We start from the raw sequence: 20,830 nt of genomic DNA, 5'->3' as shown, positions 1-20,830 counted from the left end.
TATTATAGCTCTGTCACTGGTTATGGCATCAGGGAAACCATGTAACTTCACAATATTGTCTAAGAAAGCCTGGGCTACAGTTTGTGCAGTATAAGTGTCACGACCCAAAATCCGTTAAAGGTCGTGATGGCGCCGGATACCACTGTCAGGCAAGTCAACACTAAATGATAAATTAAATTCTCATTTTAATATTTTCGAAATCATAAATTTCCTTCAATTTAACTAGTAAAAAGATGAATTTTATAGAATAATTATTAATATTTTCAAATCTTAATACTGAATATCCCATAATCATCCCAGAAACCTGTGTCACAAGTGCATCAACATTTACTAGGAATTTTAAAATACAATACAATAACCGTCCGGAATAAAAATTTAGACAGAAAAGAATATACAAGTACTCTAAAGGAGACTCTGTTGGCTGCGGATTGTCTCATAAGATGCAACTCACATAAGTCATCGTTTCAACCGCGCCGCTGTGCCCATACGACCATTGAACACACCTATGCATGTACAACAAAATGCACATCAAGTGTAGTATGAGTATGAAAACAACGCGTACCCAGTAAGTATCCAGTCTAACCTCGAAGAAGTAGTGACGAGAGATCAACTCTGACACTTACTAGTGGTCCAATAGTATGGTAATATGAAATTCTAATTAAGCATGATATACAACAATAAGACTCAGAACAAGAAATAATTGAACATGTCTTCCCCATATTTAAGTACCTAAATCACTTCCTTCCTTTAAAATACATGATCACATAAACAATGAATTTATACCAATTATAAAGGGGACTTCCAGTTCTATTATCACACACGAATTCTACCAAGGACGTTCGTCCTAATCCAACATAAATGTAAATTGTGCACTGCCGAGGGTAGAACGGTGCAAACCATAGATGCATCTATTACCCCGCTCGCGAATCATACATGCGACGGGATCAAATATAAATTTAAGTAATTACCCCGCTCACGGATCATACTTGCGACGTGGTCACACATAGATTTCTTAAGATATTATAGTATTTTTCCATTCTTTTCAAAATACAAAGTTCAAATGAAAACTTTTAAGATCCCAACTTTTTCTCAATTTCAACTCCTTTCAAAATATCTAATAAGCAAACTCAATCTCTCTCCCTCTCAAGGCAAACAACAAACATAAATCAATAATAATATCAACAAGGCATGATATAAGCCTAAAACTACCCCGATATAGACATAGCTTGTAGCTACGTACGGACTCTCGTCACCTCATGCTTACGTAACCCCCACAAATAGCAGCATCTATTAATTTAGTTCACATATGGGGTTAATTCCCTCTTATAAGGTTAGAAAGAGACTTACCTCGCTCCGCAACAAAATTCAAGATTCCAATAAACATCTGTTTCGCGAATTTGTGTCCGAAAGGCTCAAATCTAGTTATAAACATTTTGAAATACTCAATACAAATCGTAGGATTTAATTCTATATGAATTTACTAATTTTTTGGATTAAAATTCGAAATTCATTAAAAAAAATTAACAGTGGGACCCACATCTTGAATCTCAGAAAAATTCATGAAATCTGAACGTGCGTTCCGATACGACCATACAAAAATTATTAAATTCCAACATCGGATTGGCTTTCAAATCTTAAATTTTTATTTTTGGAAGATTTTACAAAGTTCCCAATTTCTTCCACCTAAATCCGAGATAATTGATGAATATGGACATGGATTTATGAAATATAATCACTTTCGGATATAGAACATTACTCAAGTAGAATCGTGAAAAATACCTTTGGAATCGCCCAAATCCGATACTCAAAACTCAAAAATGAGTAAAAATAGCTAACTCCCATTTTTTAAGCATTCTGCCCAGGCAAGTCGCCTGTGTGAAATGCAACTATGCCTAATTTTCGGGCCAATATAAACTGCTACCAGCCTTCGGTCAACCAGTGATAACTTTCTGTAAAAATGTCTAAATGATGTATGGTTTATATTTATGGAAACTAGAATCAAAGGGCTACAACTTACATTTTTTGATAATTTTCAAATTCCTTACAGATTACGAGATATAAGCTTCCAAAGTCAGCTCCACGCATCAGAAATTTCTAGCGAAACTGCTTTACCAGCCTTTATTCAATCGATCATAACTTTCTGTACAAATGTCCAAATAATGAATGGTTTAACTTTCTGGAAACTAGGATCAATGGCATACAACTTTAATGTGTTGATAATTTTCATATTCCTTATATATTTCGATATATAAGGTTCCACAGTCAGCTCTGCAATTGCACCAGTTGCTATCAAAAAACAGCTTCTGCAGCAGCAAAATTCCAGCAGCTCCTTTTGTCCGAAATCCATTCTGTTAACCTTCCAAAATCCACCTAAGGCCCTTGGGACCTTAAATAATTATACCAACATGTCCCAAAATACAATACAAAATTAATCGAGGCTTCAAACAACGCCAAAATTACAAATCGTGCATCGAATCGAATTATGAGTTTTCAAATCTTTCAACTTTTATATTTTGCGCCGAAACGTATCAAATCAATCCGGAATGACTTTAAATTTTGCACACGAATCATAAATGACATAATGGAGCTGTTCTAATTTTTAGTATCGGATTCCAACCCCGATAACAAAAAGTCAACTCTCGGTCAAACTTTTCAAAAATCTTCTATTTTTCAACTTTTACCAAAATGCGTCGAATTGTCCTACAGAATTTCAAATTCAAATCCAAACATGCGCCTAAGCCCGAAATCACCATAAGAAGCTATTGGAATCATCAAAATTCTATTCGGAGGTTGTTTGCTCATAATCAACCCATAGTCAGATTCTTCCAACTTAAAGTTTCCGAAATGAGAATTCTCTTTCCAAATCCATTCTGAACTTCCCGAATTTTAATTCCGACCACGCGTACAAGTCATAATACCTAAGGTAAAGCTGCTCATGGCCTCAAACAGGCGAACAGGGCGTTAGAGCTCAAAACGACCGGTCAAGTCGTTACATTCTCTCCCACTTAAACATGCGTTTGTCCTCGAATGTGCTAAGAACTGCTCTGGGGTTGTCTGAAATTACTATTTAATACCTCGTGCACCTACCCGTACTACCACAACCCAGTTGAGCACATTAGCTCGAGAAAATCTGAAGATTCTCCCTTTTATTTAGTCAAGTTAGCCTTGGAGCCAAATTCCAACATGTGAAATTCTCTACCAGGTGTCACACCTCCTTTTTCACCTACACTCCGGAAAAAGAGTATATGTAAAGGGAGTTTTTCTAATTAAAGGACAATCGAAACGGGATTTATTTTAAGAAATTCAGAGTCGCCACTTGGGAGATTTATGGTGTCCCAAGTCACCGATTGAATCCCGAATCGAGGAAAATATGACTCTATTTAACAGTCCGCGAACTAGAAATCCGAGTAAGGAATTTTGTTAACCCGGGAGAAGGTGTTAGGCATTCCCAAATTCCGTGGTTCTAGCACGGTCGCTCAACTGTCATATTCAGCTAATTTATCTGATTTTAATACATGTTGAACCTATGTACCAATTTTAGCTTTCAACCGCTTTTATTCAATTATTTTTAGAGAAAATGGAACATTGTTTAAAACGTGTCTTTGGATTGCGTCACATGAAATGCACCCGCAATCCTGAACACATTTTATTCAACGTTTTTGGGATTTGATTTGGGTCACATGAAATGCACACCCGAGTTTAAGAAGGTAAATTATTAAAAGCTCACCTAAAGTGACTAATGCGTTATTATCTTTTGGAGGGCTGTGAAATTCGCTAAACGACTCATCTCGAATTCTAAGTATTTTATTATAGACATTTAAGAGGACCCCGCAATTTATGCATTTTTGTTTAGCAGGGCTCGCCTCATTTATTATTTAAAGGCCAACCTAAAGCAAACTACAATTTTCTACTTAGTTTGTCTCTAATAATAAAAGAAAAAGCCCTAATTAATTAGTATTGTTCAAGAACTAATATACTTACGTCCTTGATTTTTATTCAAAATTTCAGTAATTCTCTTGGGCTTCAAGCTCAGCCCAGTAAGAATAAGACACAGTCAAAACTCAAGTTGGGCTTCGGACAGACTTCATTCAGGCCCACCCTTGACATTCAGACTTATTAACTTGCAAATGATGGAGCTATTTCACATTTATTCAAATCAACACTTGACATACTCATATGCTCATCTCAATAAAATTCAAAACAGTTAGACGTCTAAACCGACTGGATTGGATTTATATTCTAAAATTCAGAGTTTTCTTATCTATTTACCTACTAGTGAACTTCTGGATATTACTAAAGTCAAAACAAACTATGTGAATTGAATTTTAACAAAAATAGTCATGAATATTACCCTCAGATGAGCAGGCAAAGCAACTTAATTACGAGATTTTACTTACACTAACACGAACAGGTTAATAGCCTAACTTCACATTTTATTCACGTCTAATCATCATACAGCTAAACTAAACTACTTAATGAAACGCAGATGTTGATATGAGTAACTAATCTATTGATCTTAGCTACTGCAATACAAAGTTGTTTGAGACGTCTCTTCAGTTTGAAATTAAAATTAATGTGGATATCATACGTTGATCTTAAAATCAATTGCAACACCCAAACTATTTCTGATTTTTTTTATTTTTTAAAACAAAACCGTTAAACTAAAGCAAGTTCTAAGCTATACTAAGGCTACAACTGGATAACCACAAATTAACAGTCCCAAATAGTCCAATTAGGTACAAATTACGCAGTCCGAGTTTCATGTGAATATAAATCCAATTAGACTACACTACACAGTTACATATCATTAATATCTACTTAACTACAGATGTATAGTCGTCCAAACATGCATCATCCAGTAAACAAATGTCTGAGTACTTTCATTTCATGTTCATCTCAAAGCTACATCAATTTGAGTTCAAGTATGCACCTGGAAATAAAAGAAGGAAGCAGAAAAATGAGGTATCAGCAGTAACCAACAACAGCAGTAGTATTCAACACCAGAAAATAAACCAGCAGACTAATTTTGAAACCAAGGGATGTGATACGATAGTCAGACCCTAATTTCAATCTTAGTGAATCAGCAGACCTCAAACCCGACTCGACTTAAACCCTTTTTATTATCAGCTAACCAGGAATTGCTTCCATACTAGAAGAAAACTTCATAAAATACCAAATGACTCAATGAAACAGTGTATTTTTCTGAAATTCTGCAATCGTTTTTGATTTTTTTTTTCTTTTTTGTAACTATTTCTGTGTATCTCTCTTAGAATCCCTTCCAAGTTTTCTTAGCTCTTTGCACTTGTATATCTAGTATATCCAGAGTGTATATCGAGTGTATACCACTCTCTCCGCCCCCTTCTTTTTTTTTCTCTCAGAATTTCCTAGCCTTCTACCCTCTTTGAATGTTCTCCCCCTCTAATCATGATTTTCAGCCCTTAAATGGGCATTAATTTAGTGTCATTTCCATTACCCATTCTCGTTTTTCAATTATCTACACTAGCTTAGTGCTTTTATTTAATTTAGTAGTGCATTTCCTAGACTCTACCATTGTAGAATCTTCCTAAAGTTAGGTAAATATTACCCTTATTGAACAACCCCTAAACCAAATTATTCTACCAAATTAACTTAATTATCTCTGAATAATAATTACCACACCTAATTAAATACCAAATTAAAATAAAATTACAAAAATTCAAAATTAAACAATAAAAATGCAAAATACATTTTTTTTTGATTTTTTCAATTTTGTAAAGCAGATAAATTACTAACTGATTTAAAAATGCAAAAATTAAATCCTAGATGCGAATGCAACATATTTTTTGTATTTTCAAGATTATGTAAAGATAAAAAAATAAGGTACTATTTTTGTATATTTTTATTTAAATTTATGAAAGATACGTAAGCTAAAATATTTTTTGTAATCTTTCATTTTTATGACGAAAATAAAGTAAAGAAGTCAAAAATAGTTGAAATAGCTATATTAGGCCTACATTAAATATTTACATGCTAAAATATAAAAATCTTGGGTAAGGTCAAAAATCACATGTCTACACCCATTACGAACTGCTCAGGCAATAAGCATTACACAAGGTACCAATACATGATTATATAATCTTACCAAATTCATGCCATGCACCGCATTATTCACATGACCATAATAACATCCTCTGACAACAATAGTCGAAATCCCACGAAGTTGATGCCCACAACACACCTCATGAAGATATAAGTCTTGTTTCAACTCCCCCAATACTTCCATGAGAAAAGAGATTTTTAGAAACTCAAAACCACCTGCCGAATCACAATTCATGGAGTCTCTCCTCCCGACGAGAACCATTACTTCATTCTGGACTGAATATTGATATTTACTCATTATTGTGCCTCATATAAATCTGATCGCACTGATCCGGGGTCCAATAATCTCGTCTCACTCAGTACAAGCTGCTAAGGAAATAAGCCACCTCAGACACTGTCAAAAGTCTCATATGATGCCACAATGTGCCAACCAACTACAAACTCGAATATGATACATAAGGAAACGAACTCTGGAAAGAGTTGCTCAACCCACGTAACTAATTTAAATAACCGAAAAGATGTTATGAACCTTCCTTAGAAAATGAAAAGCAAAACACACAAGAATAGATATGGGAAACTGTACACAACATCACACTATTGCGGCGTGCAACCCGATCCAAATAATATACCCGTGGTGGCGTGCCACCCGATCCACACATAAATTCTATATAAGAAGATACACACTGAGCTAGAATGCTCATTATTATGAAATACCCGAATAAATCACAAGCACGACAAGTGCATAATACCATCATTGGGGAGACATATAGCGTCGTACGCTACAAAACTCAAGCACAACTAAGGTGCGACATATGATCTGAATATTGAGAGCCATTCTGCTCACATAACACCATCGCTACGCGGAACCTCAACAGATATGAAATTTGTCAAGCTGTTTCACAATTCACATGGCACAATACAGTATTACATGAAATAGCCGACGATGAAACAACATCCAACGTTCGAATACTCCTCCATAAGGAGCACTATGCTGAAATGAATACATCCGGCCTGATATAGAGCCCACATTCACATTTAGATCAATCCACAGACCTCAAGACAATTCTGATCGTACCGCACTAAGCTAGTAACCTTCCAAGGATTCACCATAACCCTCTTTACCATGACATGCAAGAACAACCGTCAAATCCAGAATAAACTTTCATAGTCCACCACCAAATCAACTGAGCGCCCTTTAGGCATAAATTCTCACATTAACGATAGTACCACAATCTCCGTACTTGGTTTTCCATCCTTAATCAATTAAGTGACTACCTGTCACACTTATACCATCTTCCCGTGGGATATGCTCCCACGACCTTCCGCGCCAGGTAACAAGTCTGCACATCCATACCACCTGTCATACTAATATTGCAAAGCGAATCAAGGATCCAAAAATCAATACTCAAAGCCACTTATACAGGACACCGATCTCATATGATGCTAAAGATAATACCAGCTTACTCTAACTATTTGAATCTCTTTTGCCTGCTCATCCGAGCCGGTGACATTCTTGTCGACACCTAAACCGCAACCTTGATCCTCAACTTCTAACTCCCCTACTACTCGATACACTTAATCATGCCAATGCGCAAGAGTACAAGAATTTCATCATAACTCCTGATCCACTAATAGGGTACACACTTCATCATATAGAAACCTTTTACTTAACTCATTTCAAGAGAACCATTACAACACATGACTGAATTCTCATATCCATAGAAAATACCAACCTCAAGTAGTGGTCTAAACCACCATAACTCTTCTAGGATCCATCTGTACACAACCGGCCATAATACTCAAAAGCCTCCAAATAAAATTAATTACGGTGACCGTCAAACCTCGTACGTACCGTCACAAATCATATGATTAACTCAACACGCTGAAGGAGCTGATCATTTCCATCATTATGCCGATTCAACCATTGCTAACCAATCTAGCTTCTTCTAATTTACCTTGGACTTGCCTTAGGAATAATCAGAGCTCCATTCAAAACATAGCGAACTCAATTCGCACTCGTCCTGAGTGACCCCATTTCACAAGACCACATTGTCTCCAAAACCCATGAACCATCGCATACCCTCCTTGTGCGCATATTTGCGTCTTCAACTGTACACCCATTCTAATAATTTCTCCATGAATTCGAAGTTATTCTCTACTGTTCCTCCAATGCTTCACCGCATACCGATGATAACATAGAACACTCCAAGCCCCTTTCATAATCCACTGCATAAGCTCGATACTTAACTATACGTCAAAATCTTTAGACACCGCACTTTAATTTTGAACCCACTAGGACCATTGTTGAGAGTCACCCATTCTGACTTGTTCCCAAATATAATCAACTCCAAGTCTCTGCTAGCACATGAACACCCTCTCGAAGAAGCACCGGGCCGAATCACTTTCCTTGCAAATCACGTCTACACGAAGCATAAACTCTAAGTCTTCCCAAAGCCTGAACATGAATTGATTAAGGCCAAATATAGTATACATGTCCAAAATTATTTGCTCTAATTACCACTGATATTTTCTTTCTTTAGTTGTAATAACCCACCAAAATGCCGATAACCAGGAATCACACAAGTAAACAACCATGCAATCCAATCGAAAGCGGTGGGGCTCTCCCACAAAGCTTGAAGCTACCATTGTATAACTCTGGAATCCACCAAGACTTCTTATCCCCCATTGACATGATATTACATAATCAACCTGCCAAATTCCTCGAAATCCTTCTATTAGCATTTCATGAACACTCTGAATCACTAACCACATTCACATGTTCGACCTCTTATCGGATAGCTAGTAAAATTCTTCGCAAAAGCTTCATCAACCACACGACCGCTAAGCTGCTTATAGGAGATAACCCACATATGGAAATTACATGCTAACATCCTCTGACGTTGCTGCATTGGGTACAATTACTACAAAATTGGTAACCCATCCTGAGCATGTGCTCATTCACCCGCTGTACAAGTCCATTCACTCCTCATGGACATCAAGTAAAGGCGTGACAGTACATTCCAATCAAAGTCATGTTGTATCCTTCTTCTTATCAAGCAACTCCTTTCTGTCGTATCCAATCTCCCGTCGTATTATAGTCAATATTCCAAATGAAGTCCGTAGACCTAGTCATTGTCCACCATGAATCCCAAATCACTCTAAACTTTTCTCAAGGTATGTAGTCATCCTACCACAGAACCCATATGCTACTCTGCCACTCTCTCACTTTGGTCCAACTCACCTTTTTAAGCAAGTATTCGACTTTCACTTCTCACTCTTGGCCTTCGAGAAGTTTGTCAACCGCAGGACACCTCCCATATGTCCTTCCTCATCCTTCGCTGCCCAGTTGTTGCCTTAAGTCAAAATCCATCTCTATAGTACTTGAACTAATAGGTCACTACCAACTTTAAACCCCTTCGAAGGTCATCTTCCTTGAGCCCTCAACAACGGGAACACCGATTCAGTCCTGAACCACCGCACACCACAATCTTTGATAGCCTCTTCCCTGACACTATTCCATAATACCCTGCCCCAAAGGCGAATTGAAGAAGACCATAACACCGACAAACTTAATATATTCAATCAAGGACGACGACACCACATCACAGATAAAAATTCCACCACGCTCGAAAACATTAAGTCTTGTTACTCCATCAACCCAACATGAACACTCATAGTCAGGTTGCCTTCCTCCACGGAAGTAAAATACTGAATCTCCGAATCAAGCACTGAGTATAACATCCTTTCAAGTCAATCACTGCCTCGTTTCATAGGCAAGCATCCTACCATTATGCAAATATTGTGCGATAGCAACGCACGAATCGTCATAACAATCAACGCCAAATCTCAAAGCCTTAGGTAATATTGATACTGAGCTGAAACGACAGAACAACCTTCCGCAAGATGACGACAATAGCCCAATCAAGTACGCAGGGAAAAACATCATGCACCATATCTATAGTACCATTACGATTCCTCGGTTCCCAATTGATAGAAAGCGCTTCATGTTGCATAAGATTGAATAGGAAAAAAATAAAGGCAAAAGCCTAAAAGGAATCAAATCGCATGATGAGGAATCAAGAAGGGAAGTTCTCCTAACAACCCTATAGCCTCTCGAAGATAAGTACAAATGTCTCTGTACCGAACCGCAAGACTCTACTAGACTTGCTCATGACTCGCGAGACATAAGCGAACCTATCACTCTGATACCATGTTGTCCAACCCAAAATCCGTTAAAGGTTGTGATGTTGCCAGACACCACAGTTAAGCAAGCCAATACTAAGTAGTTAATTAAATTCGCATTTTAATATTTTTCGAAATCATAAATTTTCTTCAATTTAACTAGGAAAAAAATGAACTTTACCAAATAATTATTAATATTTTCAAATATTAATATTGAATATTCCATAATCATCCTAGAACCCGGGTCACAAGTGCATGAACATTTACTAGGAATTTAAAATGCAATATAATAACCGTCCAGAATACAAAATTGGACAGAAAAGAATATACAAGTACTCTGAAGGAGACTTTGTTGGCTGTGGATGGTCTCATAAGATGCAGCTCACCTAAGTCCCTGTATAAATAGCACCGCTGTGCCCATACGGCCACAAAACACACATGTGCCTATAAAATAAAATGTACAACAAGTATACTATGAGTACGAAAATATGCGTACCCAGTAAGTATCCGGTCTAACCTCGAAGAAGTAGTGACGAGAGGTCGACTCAGATACTTACTAGTGGTCCAGTAATATGATAATATGAAATTCTAATTTAGCATGATATACAACAATAAGACTCAGAACAAGAAATAATTGAACAGGTCTTCCCCATATTTAAGAACCTAAATTACTTCCTTCCTTTAAAACACATGATCACACAAACACTAAATTTATACCAATTATAAAAGGGACTTCCAGTTCTATTATCACACACGAATTTCACCAAGGACGTTCGGCCCGATCTAATATAAATGTAAATTGCGCACTACCGAGGGTCAAACGGCGTGAACCATAGATGCATCTATTACCCCGATCGCAAATCATACATGCGACACGGTCAAATATAAATTTAAGGAATTACCCCGCTCGCGGATCATACTTGTGACACGGTCACACATAGATTTCTTAAGTTATTATAGTATTCTTCCATTCTTTTCAAAATAAAAAGATCAAATGAAAAATTTTAATATCCTAACTTTTCCTCAATTTCAACTCCTTCCAAAATATATAATAAGCAAATTCAATCTCCCTCCCTCTCAAGGCAAATAATAAACATAAATCAATAACAATATCAACAAGGCATGATGTAAGCCTAAAACTAACCGGACATAGGCATAGCTAGTAGCTACGTACGGACTCTCGTCACCTCGTGCATACGTAGCCCTCACAAATAGAAGCATCTATTGATTTAGTTCACATATGGGGTTAATTTCCTCTTACAAGGTTAGAAAGGAGACTTACCTTGCTTCGCAACCAATTTCAAGATTCTAATAAGCCTTTGCTTCGTGAATTCATTTCCGAAAGCCTCAAATCTAGTCATAAAAAATTCAAAATACTCAATACAAATTGTAGGATTTATTTCCATATGAATTTACTAATTTTTCGAATTAAAATCCGAAATTCATAAAAAATGATAGTGGGACCCACGTCTCGAATCCCGAAAAAACTCACGAAATTTGAACTCTCGTTTCGATACGAGTTCAACCATACAAAAATTATCTAATTTCGACATCGGATTGGCTTTCAAATCTTAAATTTTTGTTTTTTGGAAGATTTTACAAAATCCCAATTTCTTTCACCTAATTCCGAAATAATTGATGAATATGGACATGAATTTATGAAATATAATCGCTTTCGGATATAGAACACTTACCCAAGTCGAAGTCATGAAAAATTCCTTTGGAATCGCCCAAATCCGAGACTCAAAACTCAAAAATAAGTAAAAATGACTAACTCCTGTTTTTTAAGCATTCTGCCTAGGCAAGTTGCATGTATGAAATGCGACTTTGCCTGATTTTCGGGCAAATATAAACTGCTACCAGCCTTTAGTCAACCAATTATAACTTTGTGTACAAATGTCCAAATAATATATGGTTTAATTTACTGGAAACTAGAATCAAAAGGCTACAACTTTCATGTTTTGATAATTTTCATATTCCTTATAGATTTCAAGATATAAGCTTCCAATATCGGCTCCACGCATCAAATATTTTTGGAGAAACTACTTTTCCAGCCTTCATTCAATTGATCATAACTTTCTGTACAAATGTCCAAATAGTGAATGGTTTAATTTACTGGAAACTAGAATCAATGGTATAAAACTTTTATATTTTGATAATTTTCATATTCCTTATAGATTTCGAGATATAAGGTCCCAAAATCAGCTCTGCGATTGCACCAGTTGCTGTCCAAAAACAGCTTCTGCAGCAGAAAAATTCCAGCAGCTCCTTTTGTCCGAAATCCATTTCGCTAACCACCCGAGGCCCTCGGGACCTTAAATAATTATACCAACATGTCCTAAAATACAATACGAACTTAATCGAGGCTTCAAACCACGTCAAACAACTCCAAAATCACGAATCGTGCATCGAATCGAATTATGAGTTTTTAAATATTCCAACTTATATATTTTGCGCCGAAACGTATCAAATTAATCTAGAATAACTTGAAATTTTGCACACGAGTCATAAATGACATAATAGAGATGTTCCAATTTTTAGAATCGAATTCCGACCCCGATATTAGAAAGTCAACTCTCGGTCAAACTTTCCAAAAATCTTCTATTTTTCAACTTTCGCCAAAATGCATCGAGTTGTCCTACGGACTTCCAAATCCAAATCCGAACATGCGCCTAAGTCCGAAATCACCATAAAAATCTATTGGAATTATCAAAATTCTATTCTGGGGTCGTTTGCTCAAAATCAACCCATAGTTAGATTCTTCCACCTTAAAGATTCCGAAATGAGAATTATCTTTCCAAATTCACTCCGAACATGCCAAATTTTAATTCCGACCATGCGTACAAGTCATAATACCAGAAGTAAAGTTGTTCATGGCCTCAAACCACTGAATGACGCATTAGAACTCAGAACGACCGATCTGGTCATTACAATAAGGGTGTTTAAGAGCAAAGAAGTGGGCATACTTGCTCAATCTGTCTACCACCACCATGATAACATCATACCCTTTAAACTTTGGTAATCCATCAATAAAATCCATTCTAATTTGAGACCATACAGTGTCAGGTATAGGTAATAGTTGTCACACCTCCTTTTCCCTACCCCCTGAAGGGCGTAAAAGAGTTTTTCCAATTAAAGAACAATCGAAACGGGATTATTATTAAAAGATTTAGAGTCGCCACTTGGGAGATTTATGGTGTCCCAAGTCACCGGTTGAATCCCGAATCGAGGAAAGGGTTGACTCTGTTCAACAGTCCGCGAACCAGAAATCCGAGTAAGGAATTCTGTTAACCTGGGAGAAGGTGTTTGGCATTCCCGAGTTCCGTGGTTCTAGCACGGTCGCTCAACTATTACATTAGCCTAATTATTTGATTAATCACATGTTTTAGCCTATGGTGCATTGTTAACTTATTAACTGCTTTTAATCATTTTAAGGAAAATTTCAACGTCATCTAAAACACGTCTTTGCACCACGCCACATGAAATGCACCCGCGGTCCACGACACATTTTATTTAACGTTGTTGAGAATTGAAATCAGGTCACATGAAATGCACCCCCAAATTAATAAATAAGGAAAACAATTTAAATAAGCGCGCCTAAAGCAACTACCTAATCTTTGAGATTGTTGTGATACCAAATTTACGAACAAGACATTATTGGGGCAATTAGGCTAGCTAACATGATCTATTAGTTGGCTAGATTCTTTATGGTCCAAAACCCGCCTTATCTCAAACTTACATCAGATTTACTTATACTAGTGGCCAGATTTAATAAATAAATTAAAAGAAGAAGAATGAAGATAAACATACTACAAAAGTACAAAAGTAAGAGTTAGATTTCTACATGCTTTTGGGCACTAACGGTGCATGCAAATGGCAGTGGGCCTAATAAAGTTATAGGTCAACTAAAGAGACTAGAATAGTATAAATGCCACATAAACAAAGATCATATTAACTTACATAACAGAGAATCAAACTAAACTAGTTTGATAGGTTTGAAGCAGAGAAATATTGCAAGAAAAAAAAGACGGATTAAAAAGAAAATAAACCATAAGTTTAAAGAAACGGCTAAGGACCACATGATTGTAGTGAATGAGAATTAAATACAACTAATCATGAAGTGCTCGACAGACACGAAATTATGCCACCTTTAATTTATCTTTAACCCCTTTATAAGAATTGTGTATTTCTTTATGCGAATAGGAAATTATAATGCAAATAAAATTTCAGCAAGTATCATAGAACCAGGAAAAGATGAAAAAATGTATATATCTATATAATAGAGGGCCCTAAGCCCGGTGAGGTGGCATTCTCAATAACCAGCAATTGAAATTTCTAGCCTTCAGGTTTTTTCCGGCAATTTCCAACCGAAAATATATGAATTGAAGGAATAATATTCAAAACGCTTCATTTTGCAAATACAGAACGCTTCGCATCCCTAACTGACTCTTCTGCCAACGCTTGTTTTCAGTTTTCATCAAACAAGCCTCATCTAAACTTTCGACTACGTTTTCAATTTTCCTTCTTCCTGTGCCGCTTCTTTCTATCAAACAAACCTTCTTCACATGTTCAATTCCGTTTCCTCTATTCAAGTTGCCACAGACCTCTTAATTAGTGAATTAATTCCTATCAACTCAACTACATCTCCCTTCTTTGCCTATTTTTTATCTGGGAACTCTTCTATCTATGTATTACACAACTTTTGTTTCCTTCAACGCCAATAAAGACATCTGAAGAACACCGTCTCCCCCACACTATGCCAGCAAAAAAGGATATTTACTCTATAATTCAAGGTCTGTAATCCTTTTAGAGTTTAATATTTATCATCTATATCTTATTCTTACTAATTTGACTCTTACTAACTTCTGTGAAACCTAATCTAATTGTATAGGTTTGGTCAAACAAGGATGTGAAAACACCGTCAAAAGATTGAGGTGCAGTCCAAACCCTCTTCGCATTTATGTTTTCCTCCAAATAAGAACTTATAATGTCACTATTCTTTGATACTATACTTTTCCCCCTGATCAATAACTAAGCATGTAAAGATTGTAAAACTCTTTTAAAAATCCAAAGATTCTTCACTATTATGATTTTTACACAATTGATGATAACTGTGTTGATGATATGGAGTTAAAGAATGTTTTATTACTATTTGAGATAATTATTACCACATAATTTACATATCTTCAATGAAATCACCCAAAATGATGAATTCCACAGACTGTCCAACTGTCAATGACACCGAAACTTGAAATTTTTGTTAGCATTGTAGATTTTCTGCACTGTTTCCACATGTTGTGTGCAAATAAACAGATTTTTTTCCCATAAGAAAAATTTAGCTACAACTTTTAGATGTTCTTGGATAGTTTTATTTTTTCCTCTAATCAATAACTAAGAATGTAAAGATTCTAAAACACCTTAAAAATTCAAAGATTCTTCAGTACTATGATTTTTTCACAATTGATACTAATTGTGTTGCTGATATGGAGCAAAAGAATGCTTTATTGCTGATAATTTCTTACCGAATAATATTCAGGAACTATATCTTTAGATATTTTAGAATACTATAACTTTATCCCTACTGAATAGCTAAGGAGCTAAAGATAATTATGAAATACTGAAATTATTTATCTATTAAATCATTATTTGCCTCTACTAAGTGTCTCCCTTGTATGAGTACAACAATGATGTAGCAATGTTTTTTTACCTCCCTCCTCCCAAAGTTCGACAACAATGTCTTTAACTATCGATTATATATAGATTATTGTAAGTTTAATATTATTATATTTGCTATGATTAACTCTTTTGCATATAGGTCCATTAGCATTACTAAATATAGCTGGTTGCTGTATTACCGCTATTGTACTTTTCCTGCTCTACTTTGTGTGTAATATTAGTATTATTATTTTTGTTATGCTTAACTCTTTTGCGTTTACATAGATTAGCATTATTAAATATAGATGGTTGATATATTACTGCTATTATACTATTCCTGCTCTACTTTCTTGTGTTATGCTTGAAGATCGATATATGCATTTAACACACGAGTTGTAGAAAAGGAAATAGGTTAAGGAACTGTAAGAAGTAAAACCGTTCTCTCGGTAAATACATCCCTGTGGGACTATTTTAAGGAGGCTGTTCAATAATCAATTAATTTATCAAACCGTTAATAAACTGTATTTGCCTTTTGTCATTTTAATTGTTGGGAGGAGATCCATGCATTCGGCATTGTATCTGGCCTTTCAATATTATGTTGAAGTATCTTCAAACTGCCTGATGGCTTTTTCTAAATTTCACATATCTTGTCTTCTCGCAGTATCTAAGTGTCCTTTCTTTTCCTTCAAAAGACACCTTCTTTTGTACTCCTTTCCAAGCCATGCCGCTTCTTCATCTTAATTATAACCAATCGTTCTTTACTCTTCCTCCTACTTCATTCACGCCACATCAAATCCCATCTTTTACTCCTAAGTTTTGTGATGTATTTCTACCTTCTTTTTGGATGCAAGCAATAATGAACTCCCAACAGTTAACACAACTTTCGCTATCTTAGTCGTTGCTGTGAGGATCTTTATTCACTAATTGTGTTAACGTGATGACTATTATCATATCAAGGTTAAAATCGTTGCCTTTTTTCATCCGATACTTGAGTACATTTCACATATCCCACATTGATGATTGCAGCAAACACACCAAATATCCTGTAAAATGATCTACTTTGAATTGTCCCAAAATTGAGCATCATATATAATCGCCGCATCACTTGGGGATAGTTCAATTCCTTTACTGAGGTTTTGTCCATGATTCATCATGATACAATGCCTATACTCAAGAATTAAAAGTTGAATTCCATGATTTCTTCTAATACAAAAGACAATCCAACATGAAGAAGAAGTTTGGGCAGTAGTATAAGACTTTTAATTAAGAAGATTTGGCAGAATAGTTTAAGGAATATGTTTATATTTCTCACGTAAAGAATAGGAATCTGGAATGGGCGCGCAACTGAGATTTAAAATTATAAGCATTTCTTTTACAAAACAAACAGTTACTGAAATTTATCTAATATGCTCACTTATTAAATGCTCAAGTAGTAACACAATTCAAATTTATTATTTTGTTTCTCATGCACGCACGATCATGCTTCTAAAGTATTTATATTGATATTATTTTGTACATGTCAAATTGTATTTGCCTTTTGTCATTTTTATTGTTAGGAGGGGATCTATGCATTCGGCATTGTATCTGGCCTTCCAATATTATGGTGAAGTATCTTCAAACTGCCTGATGGCTTTTTCTAAATTTCACATGTCTTGTCTTCTCGCAGTGTCTAGGTGTCCTTTCTTTTCCTTCAAAAGACACTTTCTTTTTTACACCTTTACAAGCCATGTCGCTTCTTCATCTTTATTATAACCAATCGTTGTTTACTCTTCCTCCTATTTTGAACACGCCACATCAAATCCCATCTTTTACTCTTAAGTTTTGTGATGTATTTCTCCCTTCCTTTTTGGATGCAAGCAATAATGAACACCCAACAGTTAACACAACTTTGGCTATCTTAGTGGTTGCTGCGAGGATCTTTATTCAATTTCCTCACCATATTATTTAACCAACAACCTTTATGTCATGTTCAGTGTGCTCTTTATTTGGAATATGGTGGTTCTGATTTCATACCTTTTGTTCGTGGTATGATACCACTGAATGTCATATTGAAATCCTTCTCATCATTATGAACTTGACGAAAAATGATAGTATATCATTTCTGTACTTACTACTAAATCTCATGACATGATTCAGAGGCATATGATAATGTTGTTTTTGCAAGCAAAAAGTTGGTGTGTATGCGATATCTTATTTGTAACGATCCGACCGATCGTTTTGCTTTTAAGGACCCCGTTCCCCTAAATAAGACTTCCCGTATGTGCTTTTACTGTTTTATGACTTGCGGGATCGGGTTAAAATCGGAACATAGTTCCTTAAGTTGGCCTTAAAAAGACTAAGTTTGACTTCGGTCAACGTTTTGAGTAAACGACCTCGGAATCGGGATTTTACAGTTCCAATAGGTTCGTATGATAATTTTGTACTTGGGCGTATGTTCAGATCGAGTTTAGGATGACCCAGGAGGGTTTGACGCATAATAGTAAAAGCTGGCTCTTTGAAGGTCTTAAAGTTCTTTAAATTTGGTTTGACGTAGGATGTGGTGTTATACTATATTAACTGAGTTGTTTTTTCCCTTGCAGAAAAGCTTTTATCGCGACAGGCTGTCGGTTACTTTGAATTGCTTACTGTGAAAATTGTGCACTTTATATCTTGAGTATTCATATTATAATTCATAATCAATTCCAGAATCAAGTAAAAGTTTACCTCTAGAACTGTTTTTTGATTAGATACCTACAGAAATGTTTGATTCATAGCAACTGCAATTTCCTAACTATTAATGGGAATGAGATTGTTTCCTCTTAGCACACAAGAAATTACGATGATGGGGCTAATCTTCTCAAGTTAATGCCCATAGATATTAAAAAGTTTTTTTCTTTTCTATTATCTAAAGGAAATCGATGATAAAAAATAAAATTCATTTAAACTCTAATTCTAATAAGTAGAGTACTATCTTTTGTGATTTCAACAATAAAATAAAATTAATTTTATATGTACATGAAACTTTTTATTTATTCTATCTCGACTAAATTCATTAAAAATCTAGTTTTTTTTAATTTGCTTATGTTTCTATAAATAAATAAAAACCTTTTATTAGATGAAGACTCCAATTTGACGTACATTAGGCATGTATTTGTCCAAAAGCAGAATAAAGCGAACACGACATGGACTGAAAATCTTCTCCGAACACCCTTGACGAACTCAAACCGGAGACCTCGCTAATGTTCTCTTGATTTCTGTCCAAAGCCTCAGATTCCGACATTCGATGAACTCGGAAATCGCCGAAAATTTCGAGTTAAATCAAAACAATGAAATCAACGGATTCATATGACAGTAGCGATTTGGAGCTTCTTCATCCTATTTGGTATGCGTTGTGGGTGAATATTGCAGCAGAATACTACTCCTATTTGGGGAGTATGGAATTTTGCTTAGAGATCTCAAAATAGGGAAGCTCATGGGCGTCTGGCCATTGCTTTCTACAGATTAGGTCCTCATTCAAGATGATGGGGGAATGTGGAATTTTTTTTTGGTTTGATGGCTTTTTCAAATAAAGAAAAAGGAGCTCCTCCTTTGGAAAACGGCGGATCTCTGAGTGTCGGGATGTAGGTTTAGGGTATTATTATATAGGGGTAGTAATTAGGCTAGGGATATGAGCCTAGGAATTATGAGTTTAGTAATTATGGGTTAGATCTAAATTAGGCCTAAAAATAGGTTGCTCGAGCTCAATTTTTATTCTTTCCTCGCGAACAAGATTAAAATACGACCTCATTTATTAATTAGTCTTACTTAAATAAAATAACTATTAAAATAGACTGACCATTAAAATAAAACTATTTTTTTTGTATTTTCAAAATATCGTACTAAAAGATAAAAAATAGAAAAATAATTATAAAATTAAAATAACATTCCTAGAATTATTTTTGTATTTTTTTAATTTAGTAGACAAATTAAAAGCAACTAGATAAAAATATTAACTAGCTAAATAAGAGAAAATATTTTGTGATAAAATAAAGCAAATAGAGTCAAAATTAGTTGAAATAACTATATTAGGCCTAAACTAAATATTTACACACTAAAATATATAAAATCTTGGGGGAGAGTCAAAAATCACATGTCTATAATAGTGATAATAGACCAGGAGAATCTGTTAGGTCATCTTTGTTCTTATGACACACATCACAGCCTAGTATATAAGCTTTGACATCCTTTCTGAGGTCCTTCCAATAATATAGTGTATGCAGTCTTTTGAGAGTAGCTTCCACTCCTGAGTGACCTCCATTAAGGTGTTGTGCCAGTAGAAAATGATGGTTTGTTTAATGGATCCTTTTCCTACCAGTTTACCTTTTCTTTTTAGCTTCATATGAGACCAAGTGTACTGAGGGTGTTTGTTGGAGTTTGCCTGCAATTCCTCAATTAGCTTTTTCACACCTAGATCCTGATTCCAGCTATCAATAATGGACTGTAGCATTTCAGAAGTTTGAGGAAAGACTATCATGGCTAATAGTTCAGCCCTAGTGGTTCTGGAAAGTGCATCAGCCACCTTGTTTTCAGCTCATTTCTTGTATTCTATAATGTAATCAAAAGGCATGAGTTCAATTAGCCACCTCAATTGAGTATTAGTGTGAATTTTTTCACCATTAAAAACTTCAAGGATCTTTGATCAGTCCTAATAATGAATTAGTATTGAGACCATTTCATTACTGCATGACCAATGGCAAGGAGTTCTCTGTCATAGACAGACATAAGAGTTTTCTTGTGAGATAAAGCCTTGCTAATGAAAGCAATGGGATGACCCTGTTGTATTAGTACTGCTCCAATGTCATACCCACTAGCAGCAGTCTCAACCACAAAAGTTTTAGTGAAGTCAGGTAGAGCTAAAATAGTAGCTTGAGTTAATACTTTCTTAAGCTCATTAAAA

At 35.5% G+C, this 20,830-nt stretch overlaps 1 long non-coding RNA gene across 1 annotated transcript; it reads left to right on the top strand.

Annotated features, from left to right (window-relative positions):
• The first annotated feature begins 14,586 nt into the window (after positions 1–14,586).
• On the top strand, positions 14,587–19,496 carry LOC107764821 (uncharacterized). Its single transcript, XR_001643298.2, has 3 exons — positions 14,587–15,053; positions 15,152–15,194; positions 18,495–19,496. It is a non-coding gene; the product is annotated as an uncharacterized LOC107764821 (long non-coding RNA).
• The last annotated feature ends 1,334 nt before the right edge of the window (positions 19,497–20,830 follow it).

This window comes from Nicotiana tabacum, chromosome 7 (genome assembly GCF_000715075.1).
Source record: "Nicotiana tabacum cultivar K326 chromosome 7, ASM71507v2, whole genome shotgun sequence".
In the NCBI taxonomy this organism is placed as follows: Eukaryota; Viridiplantae; Streptophyta; class Magnoliopsida; order Solanales; family Solanaceae; genus Nicotiana; species Nicotiana tabacum.
Note: the sequence above shows the minus strand (reverse complement) of the source record. Positions and strands in the feature narration are given on the sequence as shown.